At 34.3% G+C, this 16,231-nt stretch overlaps 1 non-coding gene and 1 pseudogene across 1 annotated transcript; one reads left to right on the top strand and one right to left on the bottom strand.

The window, feature by feature from the left end:
- The first annotated feature begins 5,309 nt into the window (after nt 1-5,309).
- LOC115295287 lies at nt 5,310-6,194 on the top strand (annotated as a pseudogene).
- A 7,691-nt stretch (nt 6,195-13,885) lies between these two features.
- LOC115297341 lies at nt 13,886-13,984 on the bottom strand. The gene has a single exon (XR_003911426.1). It is a non-coding gene; the product is annotated as a small nucleolar RNA SNORA76 (small nucleolar RNA).
- Between the last annotated feature and the right edge of the window lie 2,247 nt (nt 13,985-16,231).

Here is a 16,231-nt window from a genome sequence, read left to right as displayed (position 1 = left end):
TCCATGCTCATGGATTTAATGAATTAATATTGTCAAAATGTCCACTTTTGCTTTGATCCCAAAGCAATCTATAGATTCAATGCAATCCCTATCAAAATACCAATACCATTTTGCACAGAACTGGAACTTATCTACCTAAATCACAGTGAAAAATAATGGAGTTCTACCACTTTATTGCCAGACGTAGGAGTTTTCCAATAAAACAAAAGAGCTTCTCATTAGAAGCAACATTCAGAGGGGCATATGAGTGGCTCAGTTGGTTAATAATCTGACTATTTCAGCTCAGGTCATGATCTCATGGTTTGTGGGTTTGAGCCCTACATTGGGCTCCGGCTCATAGTGCAGAATCTGCTTGGTATTCTCTCTCTCTCTCTCTCTCTCTCTCTCTCTCTCTCTGCACCTTCCCCCACTCACACTAACTCACACCCTCTCTCTCTCAAAAACTTTTAGAAAAAATTTTTTAAAAGAAGCAACATTCAGAAACAAAGACTTCATGTTCTGTCATTTAACTTGAATTTTTAGCATAATATTAAGAGAAAGTTTTCTTCACTTGCCACCCACATACCACTGATTGATAACATCATTTATTGTTGTGCCCCTAGATGTCTTTTTTTTTTTGCTTATAACATTATTTATTTTTGAAAGAGACAGAAGCTGAATGTGAGTAGGGGGAGGGGCAGAAAGAGAGGGAGACACAGAATCTGAAGCTGTCATCACTGAGCTCAATGAGGGGCTCACACTCAAGAACCATGAGATCATGACCTGAGCCAAAATCAAGAGTCAGATGCTTAACTAACTGAGCCACCCAGCTGCCCCACCCTTAGATGTTTTAAAGTCTTACTTTCACATCCAAACATTCTTGCATAAGCCCAAGATACATATTACTATCCAACTCTAAGAAAAGTGGTTCCAAAATAAATGATACATAACTTAATGGAATAATACTAATTATACATTGTACTTGAGGAAAATGCCTTCAAATGATACATTTTCCAGAAAGGCTCAGAACTATGCTGATATGCTTCATAGAAGTCAAATACAGTGTTTTATGGATTTTAACTACTTTGTAAATGTTGCAAAAAACATTTTAATATCTAACTTACTTTATGTGTATGTCACAAAACAGTTAAAAATCACGATTTCTCTGAGATCTTTTGAGTCTTTTATATATTCTAATTTCTTGGTAGCTCTTCTTTCCCTAGCATGTATCATTCACTAGAAACCTGAATTACTCATATTAAAAAAATAAATATCGCTTGTAGGCATACAGATGATTTCAAACATTTCTGCACTTCACGGTGAATTGCTCATTCACCTGAGTGTTTAACAGTGTCAATATGCTCAACATTATCATATTTAATTGAATAGTTCAACAAGATAATATGCCAGGGCACACACCATCCTGTGAAATCATTCAATGCATTATGCTCACTATAAATAAAGCAACACTTAAATGTAATACAGGGGACTTAGAAGAAATTATACAAAAAAAAGGAGAAAGGAAGGCAAGAAAAGTCATGTTGAGAGAAAAAGGGAAGGTGAATGGATGTCTCAGAAGAGATTTCTGAAGGCTGATACCACCAATTATTAAACCTCATTTTATTGAATGACACTGAGTAAATATTTAAAAAGCGATTATGTTTGAATACTATAAACATGGCAAATGAGTACTGTTTCTAGTGCTTTAACCTAGATCAGGGTTAGTAGATAAACTTTCTGCAAAGGACCAGATACTAACAATCACATGGCTTTGGGGGCCAAATAAAAGCAGCCATAGATAATATATTAACATATGAGTGTCTCTGTTCCAGCAAAACTTGATACACAAAGCATGTGTGACCAGAGTTGGTTCATAGTCTTACATTACTGATTCCTGATCTAGAGAGTAAACTCAGTTCATAGTTGAGCTTGGATGGTCTAAAATATGGACAATAGAGTTTGGCCTTTCATTTTATTAGAGAGCCAGTGACATCTTTAGAGGTCATTATTTTTCTTTCATGGAATGACCCAAAGCACATATGACATCAGCTCTTTCTGGCCCTCTCCCACTGGTGTGCGTTCTCTCTCTCTCAAAAATAAATAAACATTTTAAAAATGTAAATTTCAAGTTATGCTAATTAAATATACTCCATCATTAAAATTACTAAGATAATATAGAATGATGTCAGGATTATCTTTATTCTATTCATTCTTTGGATATTGATCAAGAACAGTATTTCTAATATTGTAACATTTCCTACTTTTACTGAACTAAAAATCATAATAATAGCCTATCTATGCATCTGGCTCCTGGTAACAAGATAGGTCCTCCTACAAAAGTTCGTAAAAGACTTAACTTAGGAATCTGAGGGACCAGGTCTGTATTCCAGCATTTAATGTGTGATCTCAGATAGATTATTTAATATCTCAAAACTTCATTTTCCAGAGATGTAAAATAATGACAATAATGTCTAACACAGATGACTATTATGAAGATTAAAACAGAAAAGTAAATATCTTCTCCCATGGTTGGATTCAAATATATATTAATTCCCTTTCCTTCTTTCCCTATTCTAAATGGATGCTTCTTAGAGTGTAAAAATATCAGAAATCCTTTTTATTACAGGACAATTCATGCAGGAAGAAAAGCCATTGTGAATAAAATAATTTAAAAAGAGGGATCAAATTTTTATTGTAATTAATCAGGGGGCAATGGCCTAATTGAGGCTTTATTTTGAAAAATATGTAAAAATTATGGGTATAATTTTCTTATATGTTACACATACTTTGTTAAATATATTTTGTTTAAAAATAAATGTAATCCTGTAAGTACAATCATGTGCTAATTCTTAGAATAAAAGAAAGAACTGTGGTAATGGAGAGGGAGATATAAGTGTTTTGAATAAAATATATCATACGGTGATATGATATATATGAGATCATTTCAATTTTTTAGCCTAAAGTATTATTTTTGCACAGAAATCACAGAGAATTTAAAACAAAAAAGTCCTTCAAAAAATGATAAATAATGTATAAAGGTTACAAAAACAAAGAACCACTTTGTTGTAATCAAGTTTTCTTAATTGCAACAGTAAAATGTTAGATAAATTACACATGTATTTAAAAAAACTTTGGGGGCACCTGGGTGGCTCAGTTGGTTGAGCATCTAGCTTCAGCTCAGGTCATGATCTTGCGGTTTGTGGTTTCAAGCCCTGCGTCAGGCTCTGTGCTGACAGCTGGCTCAGAGCCTGGAGCCTGCCTTCACATTCAATGTCTCCCTCTCTCTCTGATCCTCCCCTGCTCATGCTGTCTCTCTCTCTCACTCTCTCTCAAAATAAATAAATAAATAAATAAAACATTAACAATTTTTAAAAATCTTTGTAAATGTTAGGTAGAAATAGTTTGTTATTATGTGCAAATTGTGGAAATGGACATTTGAAGCTATTTATTGCTGAACTGTCTCTGGAAGATATTAAAAAGTACTGGGAGATATATGAAAAGATGTTTCTATAATTGTCCTTAGAAATTCACACTTGGCTGTAATGATATTAACCATGATTAACCTTATTAATATAATTAGCAAGTAACTTAAATATAATACACAGCTTTCTCAGACGAATTAATTTACTTCAGTATTAAAAACAATTGGCTTTTTAAAGACCTAATAGCATATAAAATTTCTTAATGGAATTTAAAATTGGCACAATTCTTGTAAAATAGGATAATCATAAAAGTTGAAAATATGAAGTTAAAAGTTATGGTATAGATATGAAGCAAAGTAGTTATAGTTTTGATCTTTTTTAATGTTTACTTATGAGATAGCACAAGTGAGGGAAGGGCAGAGGGGGACAGAGGATCAGAAGCAGGCTCTGCACTGGCAACAATGAGTCCAATATTGTGTTCAAACTCACAAACAGCAATCATAACCTGAACTGAAGTCGGAGGTTCAACCAATTGAGCCACTCAGGTGCCCTTTGTAGTTATAATTGTTGTTTAAGTCATGGAATCTTAACATAACACATAGGATTAAAAATAACACAATAGATGTTCCATTCCCTTTGGAGATATCTTATATTGTTTCCTTAGTGCATGCAATAGCACATAAATTTTGACACATTCTGAACAGACCAAGAGACTACGTGCTGTCACAATGAGTAGTCTGCTGCCCACAGTCAAGAGTATTTACTTAGACATTAAATGAGTCCTCCCTCAAAGAATTGGAAATTTTATTATGGTAAAATGAACAGTCTTGGTGAACCTTTCTGTGATTACATCTTGCAATTAAATATACCTGGATCATAAAGGACTACAATCTTTCGAAAAAAGTGGGTAAATCAGGGCAACTTATTGCCCATTTATTTAGGTTAAACTAGTACACATAAGTATTTTCATAAAATACATAAATGGAATGAAACCTCTATTTAAAATATAAATGGAATTAGTGGAACCCTATGCTTGTTAATATTTATAAACCACATGATCATGAATCAGGTTGAACAAGATCTTACAAATATAAATGTGTAACTTGCAGGAGGTATCTAATATAAACAAGGATTCTTATAGAGATATTAAAATAATGTACCACATTATGCTATTTAAGAGGTCTCAAACTTTCAATAAAATTTCAGACTATAAGAAGGAGGAAAATTCTTAGCTAATTATTATCAACATTCAAACATCAAATGTGTTGTCTGGTGAAAATTCATATATATATATATATATATATATATATATATATATATATATATACCACTGGGGTAAGAATAAAGAAATATAATCATTTTTGGTACTTGGTAGAACTCAAAGATAACCTTGAACTGGGGATTCATAAGTAAAAATTCATAAATAGAAGTTGAGAAAAATCCTCTGTTGAATTTGGCCTAAAATGAAGATAAGTGAATTTCACTGCTATCTCAGAAATTGTTTTAGGTCATGTTAGAGAGGCTGGTTAAAATCAAATTGTTGAAATAAAGCTTCCAGGAAAAAATTAAAAAAAAAAAGAATTTTCCAGCAGTCTACACATGATTCAGGCACCACCCAGCGCAAATCAGTTAGTTAGTGGTGGCCAACATCTAGAAGTCTGATCAAACCCAGCGTTCTTCTGCCTGCTTCAGTCCAGTGGATACAGCCCTTATCTGATTGCTTCCAACGCAAAACCCGTATGCAAAAACAAACTTATCGTTACAAGTTCAATACTCTATTCCAAGAATCTTTCTAGATTTAATTCCCTACTTTTCTCACACAACACAAAACTGCATTACTGAACATTTTTAAGTGAACTATAGTTTATATAGAAGACTTTTCTATATTCTTCTCTAGGAAAACACCAAATGGTGGACGATGCCAGGGCTGCCAAAGGGCCTGGAGGACCCAGGGCCCTGTAATGGGAGGCTGTGGCAAAACCACGGAGGCTTCGGCAGCAGTCTTCAGGCCTAACTGGGATCGGAGTCAGGGCCAGGACAGAGGAGCTCACAGAGGCTAAGACAAGAAGTGGGTCCCATCACCAAGCTGGCCCGCCTGGTCAAGGACATGAAGATCAAGACTCTCAGCTTAGTGAGTTCAGCAAGACTCCAATAGGAAGATACCTATCTCTTCTCCCTGCCCATCAAGGAACCCGAGATCACAGGCTTTTTCTGGGGGTGATGAGGTTTTGATGATATGCTGTGCAAAAGCTGTGTTGGCCAGCAGACCAGGTTCATGGCATCTGTTGCCATCGAGGATTACAATGGACACCTTCATTGGTCTAGGTGTTAAGTGCTCCAAGGAGGCAGCCACTGCGATCCATGCAGCCACCATCCTGGCCAAGCTTTTCATCATCCCTGTGCAGCAAGGCTCCTGGGGGAACAGTGTCCTATGCAAGGTGACCAGCTGCTCTGGCTCTGTGCTGGGACTCCTCATCCCTGCCCCCAGAGGCACTGGTATTATCTCAGCCCGTGCCCAAGAAGCTCCTGATGAGAGCTGGTGTTCACAGGACTGCTGAACCTCAGCCAGGGGCTGCACTACCACCCTGGGCGATTTCACCAAGGCCACTTTTGATCCCATTTCCAAGATCTACATCTATCTCACCCCTGACCTTTGGAAAGAGACTATGTTCACCAAATTTCCCTGCCAGGAATTCTCTGACCATCTTGTAAAGACCCACACCAGAGTCCATATAGAGGACCCAGGCCACAGCTGTGACCACCATATACTTTTGTAGAAGAAAAATAAAGTGAGTTAAAGCTTGTATAAAAAACAAAAAAGGAATGTTTTTTCTGTTGGGAATAAAGCCTTAAGTGTCAGAACTTTATGGCCCACTAATTATAGTGGTCTATAATCCTCAATATTGTAGCCTCCACTATTCTGTAAACATTACTTTAAGTCCTGCACCTGAGTCTTTGAAAATACTGAGAGAGAAATAGCTAAAATTTCAAGGGATATTCTGAAAAATAACAGTGAAAAATGATAGGATAATTTAATAGGAACCTGTAATTAGAAACCATTCACACTGTAACGTGTTTTGAAATATAAGCTTTTTGAGGGTAGGACTATGTCCTTTAAATGATAGTATATACTTGTATTTATATGAAACAAAAAGAATAGTAATTTTTAGTATGTTGCTTTGCTTATTTATATATGAAATATAAGTATATAGTTTTATGTTTATATCTGCCTATTTATTATGAATGTTGGCTTTAGAACCAATACATTTCTGTGTCAAATAAGCACAGATGACACTTCGGGCTGTTTCACATCCCCATGGGCCTTGTGATGGCTTTCTGCATGGCACATAATGGTCTCTGTGACATTCAGGCTTGGATGTCATCCAACTTTTTAAAGCTAAATGTAGACAAGACTAAATTATTACTCATAGGGTCTCCTCAACATCAGTCTTTATATTTCTTTGTAGTTCTTCTCTCTGACATCTAGTATATTCTCCTCAATGTCTCAGGGCTCATAACACTGAACTGATTTTAGATTCTGAGCTTTGTTTTTGATGTCCATATTAATCAGGTTGCAAAGTCATCCTATTATCATCCTAGGAGCCTTTCTAGGATATATCTCACTGAGTCTCCAAGGGACAGAAAAACCTTCAGATGTGCTTCCATTATTTCTTGCTAGGATTACCGTAATTCATTATATCCTGGCCTACCTGTCACCTCTACTCTTAGCTGCATAAAGCTAGCGCAGACTTTGGTAATGTGTAAAGGCATACAAAAACTGGAGTAACTGATCACATTACTTCAGCAAAGAGGAAATTCTGCTTGCCTCTAGGAAAGCTGTGGATTGTTTAAGCCTTTATTCCACACAAACATGACGGGTGTCTGAATTATAGTCAAGTGACTTGTTATCACTAATTGCTATTTTTCTTTAAGAAAAGTGCCACACATTGAAAGTATTCATTTATAAAAGCAAGTTTACCTCACAGAAAACATAATAGTTATGATCCTGAAAGGATGAATAATTAACATCTTCTTAATTGATTCCCATTTTTTGTGAACTTGGGAGAAGGGCTTATTATATAGAAGAATCTTGCTAAAAATCACATATTATTTTGTAATGCAAATAATCACCCTTATGCTTATTTGTACTGTAAATTTAAATGTTAGTAGTCGGGTGTCAGGTTTAACAGGCAAGGAACACCTGTGTTGATGCTGTAGAAACAACCACCTCTGTTTCAGTCGATTCTGAGTCATGAATAAGTGTTGAAGGAGATCTTGCAATGCAGGGACAGATTTACAAGATTGTCTCTCATCTAGCCACTCACAGAAATTGATCAATGTGAACAATAAAACATAACCTACAGTCTATTTCAGATGTGATTAATTTGGGTACAGTATTTACATTTCTTCGTTCTGGGGCTTATTTTACCTTATTACTTTCCTTCATCCATGCCATGCTGTTACAGTGTCAAAAGATCATTAGAAATCTCCTCTTTTTGTGACTAAAGTGCTTTACTTACTTTATCTTCTATGTCAAAGCTGACTTCGAAGGTTCTTGAATGGGACAATATAGATCTTTCTCTGCATCAAATCCATAACAAGTATACAAAATAGGAAGGCATAAGGCATGCTACAAACTCCCCATGCCCACACTTCTTACCTAATTCAGATGTTTATCAGTTCTATTGAAGACACCTCATATGGTAGACTTTCAATATTATATTAATATAGGCATGTTGTTATGCAACATTGCAATTAGCCTGTCAAAAGCACTTCCCCAGGTAATAAATCTGAAAAATGACAATAGTTCCCAGGATCATCACTTGCTTTAGGAACCAGAATACAAAGCAAAAGCAAAATGCATATCCTCAGGACAGATGGTAAGGGGCCAGGGATGATGCTGAGGATAAGAATTTTGAAACTAACATCTTCCTTGAGACAAAAAGATACTGAGCTCCTCTTAAAAAATCAATGATGATATATTATCTAAAAACACTACCTGTTATCCAATTTTTGGAATATACTAAGTAGCAGGTAGATACAATTTTGGAAAAGAGACCCTTTATCAAAATAAAGGTAAAAAGCTCTGTAAGAGTAATAATCAGCACAGTGTCCTGAAGCAATGGAATTCTTATCCTTTGTAGCCTTAAATCCAGGCTCAATCTCTCCTCTTATTGATAGCCTCCTTCTTCAATACTTCCCTTACAGTGTCCAAAAAAGTAACAGCTCCAACAGTGAAAGCAGTGGCCGTATCTTCCTTTGCTATGAACTATGAGCTCCTCCATCCTCCACCCCATCCTTGATTAGCAGGAAAGTTGTCATGTTTCCAAATTTCAGTTGATCATAAGTGCTTTTCCCCTATCTACATGAGTCAGAAACATACCTACTAACATGTTTGAAGAATTCCCCACACTGAAAAGGTTCTGAGTAAAAGGACTGAACGGTTTTCTTTTCCAAAGACATCAGGAAAAACTGTAATTCCTTATGTTGCAAACAAATATATAATGTCCATTCATTCATTTATTAATATAGCATTTTTATTAAGTGATATAAGAATATCTACAAGACAACCAAGTACATCTTTAAAGTGCCATAAAGTAAGAGCGCCAAAAATATGAGAAAAATTCTAATGTTTAGCATGTTATTCAAGAAAAAATTTTTATGTCTTTATTTTACTTTGAGAGACAGAGACAAAGAGCAAGCAGGGGAGGGAGAGAGAGAGAGGGAGACATAGAATCGAAAGACAGGCTCTAGGCTCTGAGCTGTCAGCACAGAGCCCCACACAGGGCTTGAACCCACAGACTGAGATCATGACCTGAGCCAAAGTCAGCCGACTAACCAACTGAGCCACCCAGGCACCCCTACCATGTTACTCAAAATAGTCACCATGATAAGTATCAAATGTGTATTATACCTCAAATTTATTTTGCAGTTTCACATATTTTAAATAGTATTTGGTGGAGGAAAACTCTACCCTCTTATCAATGCTTAGGGCCTCTGGAGTCTTTGTCTAGACCTGCAGATGCCATGCCAGGAGGTGGCATAATACTATAAATTAGACAGATGAGGTCCCTGTTCTCAAGAACATTGTAAAAAAAAATAAAGAGAATTACAGATTGTCATGCCATCAGACAGTAATGGAAGATAAGAAACCTTTCCTTAGATGCAGGTTATGCAGTGGTTATGAAGGCCTCACTGAAAACATAACATTTAAGCTGATAACTCATGAGTGATAATAAACTTTTCTTTCCAAGAGTCTGGACAATAGCATCCTAGTGGTTGTAGAAGCCACAGTAAAAGTCCAATGAAAAGAAGGGGCTTGAAATGATCAAGAAAAAATAAATCAGAACAGTGTGGTCAGAGTATAGTGACTGGGGGAGGAAGGGGTCAAGATGAATTTGGAGAGGAAGGCAGAAGAACAAATGAGGACCCATGAACTAAATAAAGCTGTGATAAGTAGTTCCAATATTGTTCTAATAGAAATGAAAACTACTGAAACAATTTAGCAGAAAAGTCAAAGTGACATGATCTATGATCTTAACAAATCATTCTGGCTGCTGAGTGTAGATTTGAGAAATAATACAGATGAGAGTCCTCAAGTTCTAGTTTGAAAAATTGAGTGGATAATTGTTTCTTAAGAAACAATAAAACTTCTGAGATAGGGAGTCTGAAGGAAGAAGATAAATGAGATAAGGAACAAAATAACAAGATTTTCTTTTGGAAAATTAACTTTGAAAAGATATCAAGTAGGTAATTTGAATATAGAAGTCTGGAACTTAGAGTTGTCAAAGCTTAAAATATAAATTTGGGAGTCTATAGCATAGACAATGTTTAAAACTAAAGGTATGGAGGATATCATCTAGGAAATAGGTAGAGCTAAAGATGAGAAAAATATGGACCAATCTCAAGGTACTCCATTATGTAGCAGCTAGGAAAGGAGACTGATTACTAACACAGGAGAAACACAAGAGAAATGAAGGTAAGTGATGAGAGTGTTTCAAGAAAAAAAGAGTGGTCAAATTGTATGCTTAATGAAAATAAGAAGTGAGAATTGTCCATTAGGCTTGGCTAATGGACCATGACTGTCATTGGTATCAGAGACAAGTCATGGTGGAGATAAAAATTGGAAGGAAAGTATGGTGTTAGATAATGAATTGTGAATGATAAAGTGGAGATTAAAAGGTTAGGTTTAATCCATTCATTGTGGAGGTATTATTTCAAAGATATATGTAAGAGGAACTAAGAACTAAGTAGAAATGTTACTGTAAAATATTAAATGCACAAAGCAGAGAGTGCCTCTTTAACATACCTATGATGCCCAGTTCTGTACAGTACTTTAGACTGATTTTTTAAGGATTAGAAAGTACAATGGGGACCTGACTGGGTGGGTCAGTCAGTTAAGTGTCTGACTTCAGCTTAGATCATGATCTAAGGGTTTGTGATTTTGAGATCTACATCAGGCTCTCTGCTGTCAGTGCAGTTTGCTTATGTCCTCTGTCTCCTTCTTTCTCTGCCCCCTCTCTCTCAAAAGTAAATTTAAAAAAATAAAAAGGGAAATCTCTAAAAAAAATACAAGAGTGAAAAGAGAACTTAAATTCACATAATTTATTTTCCAGATACTAACAGTTCTTCATTCAGCTGCCCATTTAAGGATGAATAAATAAAAAGCATCTATAAGCTACTTTGCAAAAAAAAATGTTCTGCAATGGAAGAAGAAAATAAATTTAAGGTGATATATATAGATGAAAAGTTTATTAAACAATGATATAAAATTTTAGATAAACACTGGGCACTTGCAAAAAAAATGAAAATATTTTAAAAGGATAAAAGAAAACAGACTGAATACAAACTAAGCTGGAGGATCTAAGAAAATATTTTGAAGAAAAAAAATCGTTATCATAAAAGTTAATTATTAGAAACAGTCAAATGAAGAATCAACAATGCTGAAAACTGAACCTATGATGTGGAGAACAACCTTGAGAAAAGCACAGGCAAATACAAATTGGCAAAATCAAACAGAAAGGAGAGTACACAATGAAATCCAACAAATAGTGAGTTTGTGTATCCGAAGAAGAGAATGAAATAGAAAAATATGCTCAACTGCATAACAAGTGCAAGGCTGTTTCTAAGTATGGATTTTCCAATTATACAACAACGCTTTCACCTAAGGTTCTTCCCACAAATATGTTTGCATATATTTTAAGTAGGCTCCACACCCAGCATGGAGCCCAACGGGGGGTTTGAACTCACAACCCTGAGATCAAGATCTGAGCTGAGATCAAGGGTTGGACGCTTAACAGCACCCTGTGGCTGGCTATCTTTAGGGAGCAAGAACTGAATGCAGTTTTATAGCTCAGAAAAAAAGGTATTTGAAAAGCAGGTGACCTCTTTCTCTTTTTCAGTTGTCTTATGGAGAGATAGGATTAACTGAAATTTAAAATTCCAAGTTAAAACATAATTGAGCTAGAAACTGCCTTGCCCTATCTTGTTTTTATTGCTGGGTTAATATTTACTATTGCTTTTATCTAAATCTAAGATGATATGGTCTAAAACTGGAAGTGCTGATAGCCTTTAGTTATTACACATATTATGGAAAAAGTAAATAGTAGACCTATTTTGGTTGGATAGTAGCTGAATATGACAAATACATCAGACCTTCAGAAAAGGCTTGCAATTTTTTTTTACCATAGTGGCTGAGAGAAAAAAAATACATATATATATTCATAAAATATAACAATGCATTTTTCTCCTATTTAGACAGGCAAACTATGCAAATATATTCGCAAATCTGTTAAAAATGGATATATTTTTAGAAACTATGAATCATTAAAACTGACTCAAGAAAAACTAAATAAACAAAAAACAATGGAAAAACTAAGAAAGGTGTCAACCATATCTCAGAAACATATTGGCAAAAATTATTTTAATTATTTTAACTCTATGAAGGAAAGCTTTCTATTACTTATGAAGATTTTATATATCTAATGCCAAAGCCTTATAAAAATAACTAAATAAATGATATGCAGTTTACTTTTTAATATTGTAGTCAACATTCTTAATAAACCAAGAGCATATGAATTTAATTATATATTAAAATACGATCCAAACTGAACTTTAAAAAATTCCAGTAATTCAAGGACTATTTATACATTCCTCAATAGGTCAGAGAATAAAACTATAAGATCATCTCAAAAAAGTCTAAAATGTACAGGCTAAACTTCAAGATCTATTCTAGAATTTTAAAAAATTAAATGTTATTTAAATTTATTTTTTTATGTTTTTATTTTTATTATTGAGACAGAGAGAAACAGAGCATGAGAGAGAGGGAGACACAGAATCTGAAGCAGGCTCCAGGCTCTGAGCTGTCAGCACAGAACCTGATGTGGGGCTCCAACCCAGGAACTGTGAGATCATGACCTGAGCCGAAGTCAGCTGCTTAACCAACTGAGCCACCCAGGCGCCCCTAAAATAATTAAATGTTATTTAAAAAGCAATATAAATCATCATTAGGCTGAATCCACCAAAACCAGGAATAAGAAAAAATTATACTTTCATATTACTTTACAGAAAGCTATTAGAGTAATTCAAGATGAACATAAAAGCAACAACAAAATACATAAACACTGGAAATGAGGACAAATTATCATTATTAGAAAATAACATTTTTATCTTAAGAAAAAGAGAAAAAAATATTAGAGCTCTTTATGATAGTAAAACTAGGATTTGGAAAACAATTATTTTCTTATATACCAGTCAATGTCAAATATAAAATGTAGTATGTAAATAATAATTCCCACTGGCCAAAAACATGAAGATATCTGATATGCAAAATGAGATAATTAAAAAATGGGGATATACAACCTGAAAGTGATTAATTTTTCTATATTAACTTGAATGTACTAAATTTGGAAAAGATATCTGTACTAGGGTACAGAAGTGTGGGTGTTTTCAAAAAAGCTTTATGGACTTTTCTAAATTACATCAAGAAAAATTGCAAAGTTCTTTAAAAAATACCTCAAATAAACCTAATATCATTTGACATTAATATTAAAATGCACACAGGGCATACAACTCTATTTATGTGGATGGGGTTCTTAGGAAAATAAATATATAGCTGTAGCTTAAAGCCTCAAAAAGTTGAAAAACCTATAACCAGAAAGTCAAGGTAATGATAAGTTTACATATATAGGTAACAAATATTTACTCCCAATGTCACTGTTTAATAATGACACTATTTTTTAAACCTTTGCCCGCAGATTGCACATCTATATGATATACATATCTTTGTCTCTGTCATACATCTTAGGAAGAAATTTGTTTAGGGAAGTGCCTTGTTTTTGTTTTTTATTGCCTTTTTGATGAACTGTTTCTTTGACGGAACTAAAATTTTTGACGTTTGGCACAGACTAAGGATGAAAAGAAATAAATTAGTTGTTAAACTTACCCAAGTGGACACGTGGTTACTTTCCCCGTGTCCCCCGCAGCCGTGCTCGCGGTAAAAAAGGCCCACCGCGGAGCAGCTGGCGGCCCCAGTTATGCGCAAGCGCATACTCTGGCGTTGCACCCTGACCCAGGTACAACACGCAGGCGCCACGCTCAGACGCAGAAGGGCCTCAAGGACTGTGCGGTGTCTTGGTTATTTTTAAAAGGCGTAAAATACAATCTTTTGCCTTGACATTATCTACTTACAATTTCAATTCTTATTTAAAACTTCTAAATTATTTTATATCGGCTTTAAAAATGTGCATATTGATAAGGTCAGTAAAGCTTAATGAATAAAAATAAAAGTTTTACATTGGAAGGACCTTGGGTTTTCCTCACTGCGATAGGTAACAATTTCTTCAAACATGAGGAGCCTCATTTGTAAGATGGGTAACATATGGGTACTCCCCACACACGGTTGTTGAAAGAATTAAATACAACTGGCACAGAAGCAGAGGCAGTAAATGTTAAATATTTTTAGTAATACTAGTGATAATTATGTAGCATCTTTTGGTTATGTAACTATTCCTGAAAATGTATGGGATAAATATGTTTCATGTGTAAATTTTGTCAATAATTTAAATGTGAACTCTATAAGGGAAAGACTGCTGTATTGATTAGTAGTAAGACAGGTGTTTCAATTGCAGTTCTTAGCTGTATGATAATGGTAAACCTAGCTATCCCTTTTCCTGCATTTACTAAGAGTGATATGCATATGCAGACAGTCCCCAACTTATGATGATTCAACTTATGATATTTTGACTTTAACACATTGTGAAAGCAACATTCAATCAGTAGAAACTGTACCTTCAATTTTGAGTTTTGATCTTTTTTCAAGCTAATAATGACAGCACTCTCTGGTGATGCTGAGCGGCAGTGAGCTACATCTCCCAGTCACCCGCATGATTATGTGTGTGAACATCCATACACTAACAACCATTCTGTACACACACAACCCTTCTGTTTCTCACTTTCAGTATGGTATTCAATAAATTACATGAGATACTTAACACTTTGTTTTAAAATAGGCATTGTGTTAGATGATTTTGTCCAACTATAGGCTATTTTAAGTGTTCTGAGAATGTTTAAGGTAGCCTAAGCTAAGCTATGATGTTCAGTAGGTTAGGTGTAGTCAATGCATTTTCACTTGTGATATTTTCAACTTACAACGGGTTTACCAGTATGTAACCCAATGGCAGGTTAAGGAAGATTTATGTGGATGGATAGGATGGATGGATAGATCAATCAATTGAACTCAAATTTCATATATCCTGTAACCTTTCAGATGAAGTATTATTTTAGACTGCAAAGTCATAAGTGTAAAATATTAGTTATAAATTAAAAACCTAAAAACAACAATAAGATGTAAATAAAACATTGCTTAAGTCAGATGCTTAATTCAGACAAATAAAATGGCCAGAAGGTCATTCTTCAAATTTCTAATGATATTTAACTCAGAAGTAAAAACCTAAAAACAATGTCTGTGATTTTTTTCTTCAAAGTTTAGATAATTTTTTATTGAAGAAATCGTGACTCAAAATGTGTAGTAATTTTAATTTGTATATTAGTTTTAATTTTCATACTATTCATTTCTGTTAGAGCACGTTTTCATATTATTTTCCTATTAATACTAAACTCTCAAGAAAAGATATATAGGAATATAGATCAAACAATAAAATATTTTTTTGTACTCTTAAAATCTCTGATCAGTTTCTTTGAATCAGAACCTCTAAAATCCTAAAATGTCTTGACTACACCAGTTACATATTCAAAAGTTTACTAGTTATAAAAGTTGATCTATAAATAATGTTATATGGAGTTCACACTGTCCCATGTACCATGACTAATAAATATGAAAATGGAGCATTGACAAAATTCTGACTACAAATTGAATACATATAAATTTGGTTTAACATACATATTTAGACCCAAACTTGCAGCTATGAAGAGTACATTATTATATAAAATAAACTTCACATAATTGTTGTTTTCATTTCCTAAGACTTTCTTAAACACAGCAGGGAAAGCCAAGCAACTGATCCTACCATATACATTTTATGTGAATGCTGGATAAACTTAAATGTTTATGGAAACTCTGATAGATTTAACTACATTATAATTAAAATTTCTCCTTAAAAAATACAATCTCCATAATGTAAACTGAAAGACAAAATAGAAAATTGGAGGAAATATTTGCTACATATATAACAAGCAAGGGGTTAGGACTTTAGTATAAAGAAAATATTTAGTAATCAATAGAAAGGTTAATACCCCCATAGCAAAACAAACATTTGTCAAGATGAAGAAATTCTCAGTGAAAATAACAGAAATGTCCATAATACCCAAAG

This window comes from Suricata suricatta, chromosome 7 (assembly GCF_006229205.1).
Source record: "Suricata suricatta isolate VVHF042 chromosome 7, meerkat_22Aug2017_6uvM2_HiC, whole genome shotgun sequence".
Taxonomy (NCBI): Eukaryota; Metazoa; Chordata; class Mammalia; order Carnivora; family Herpestidae; genus Suricata; species Suricata suricatta.
The sequence above is the reverse complement of the archived record's forward strand: the minus strand, read 5'-3'. Positions and strand labels throughout refer to the sequence as shown.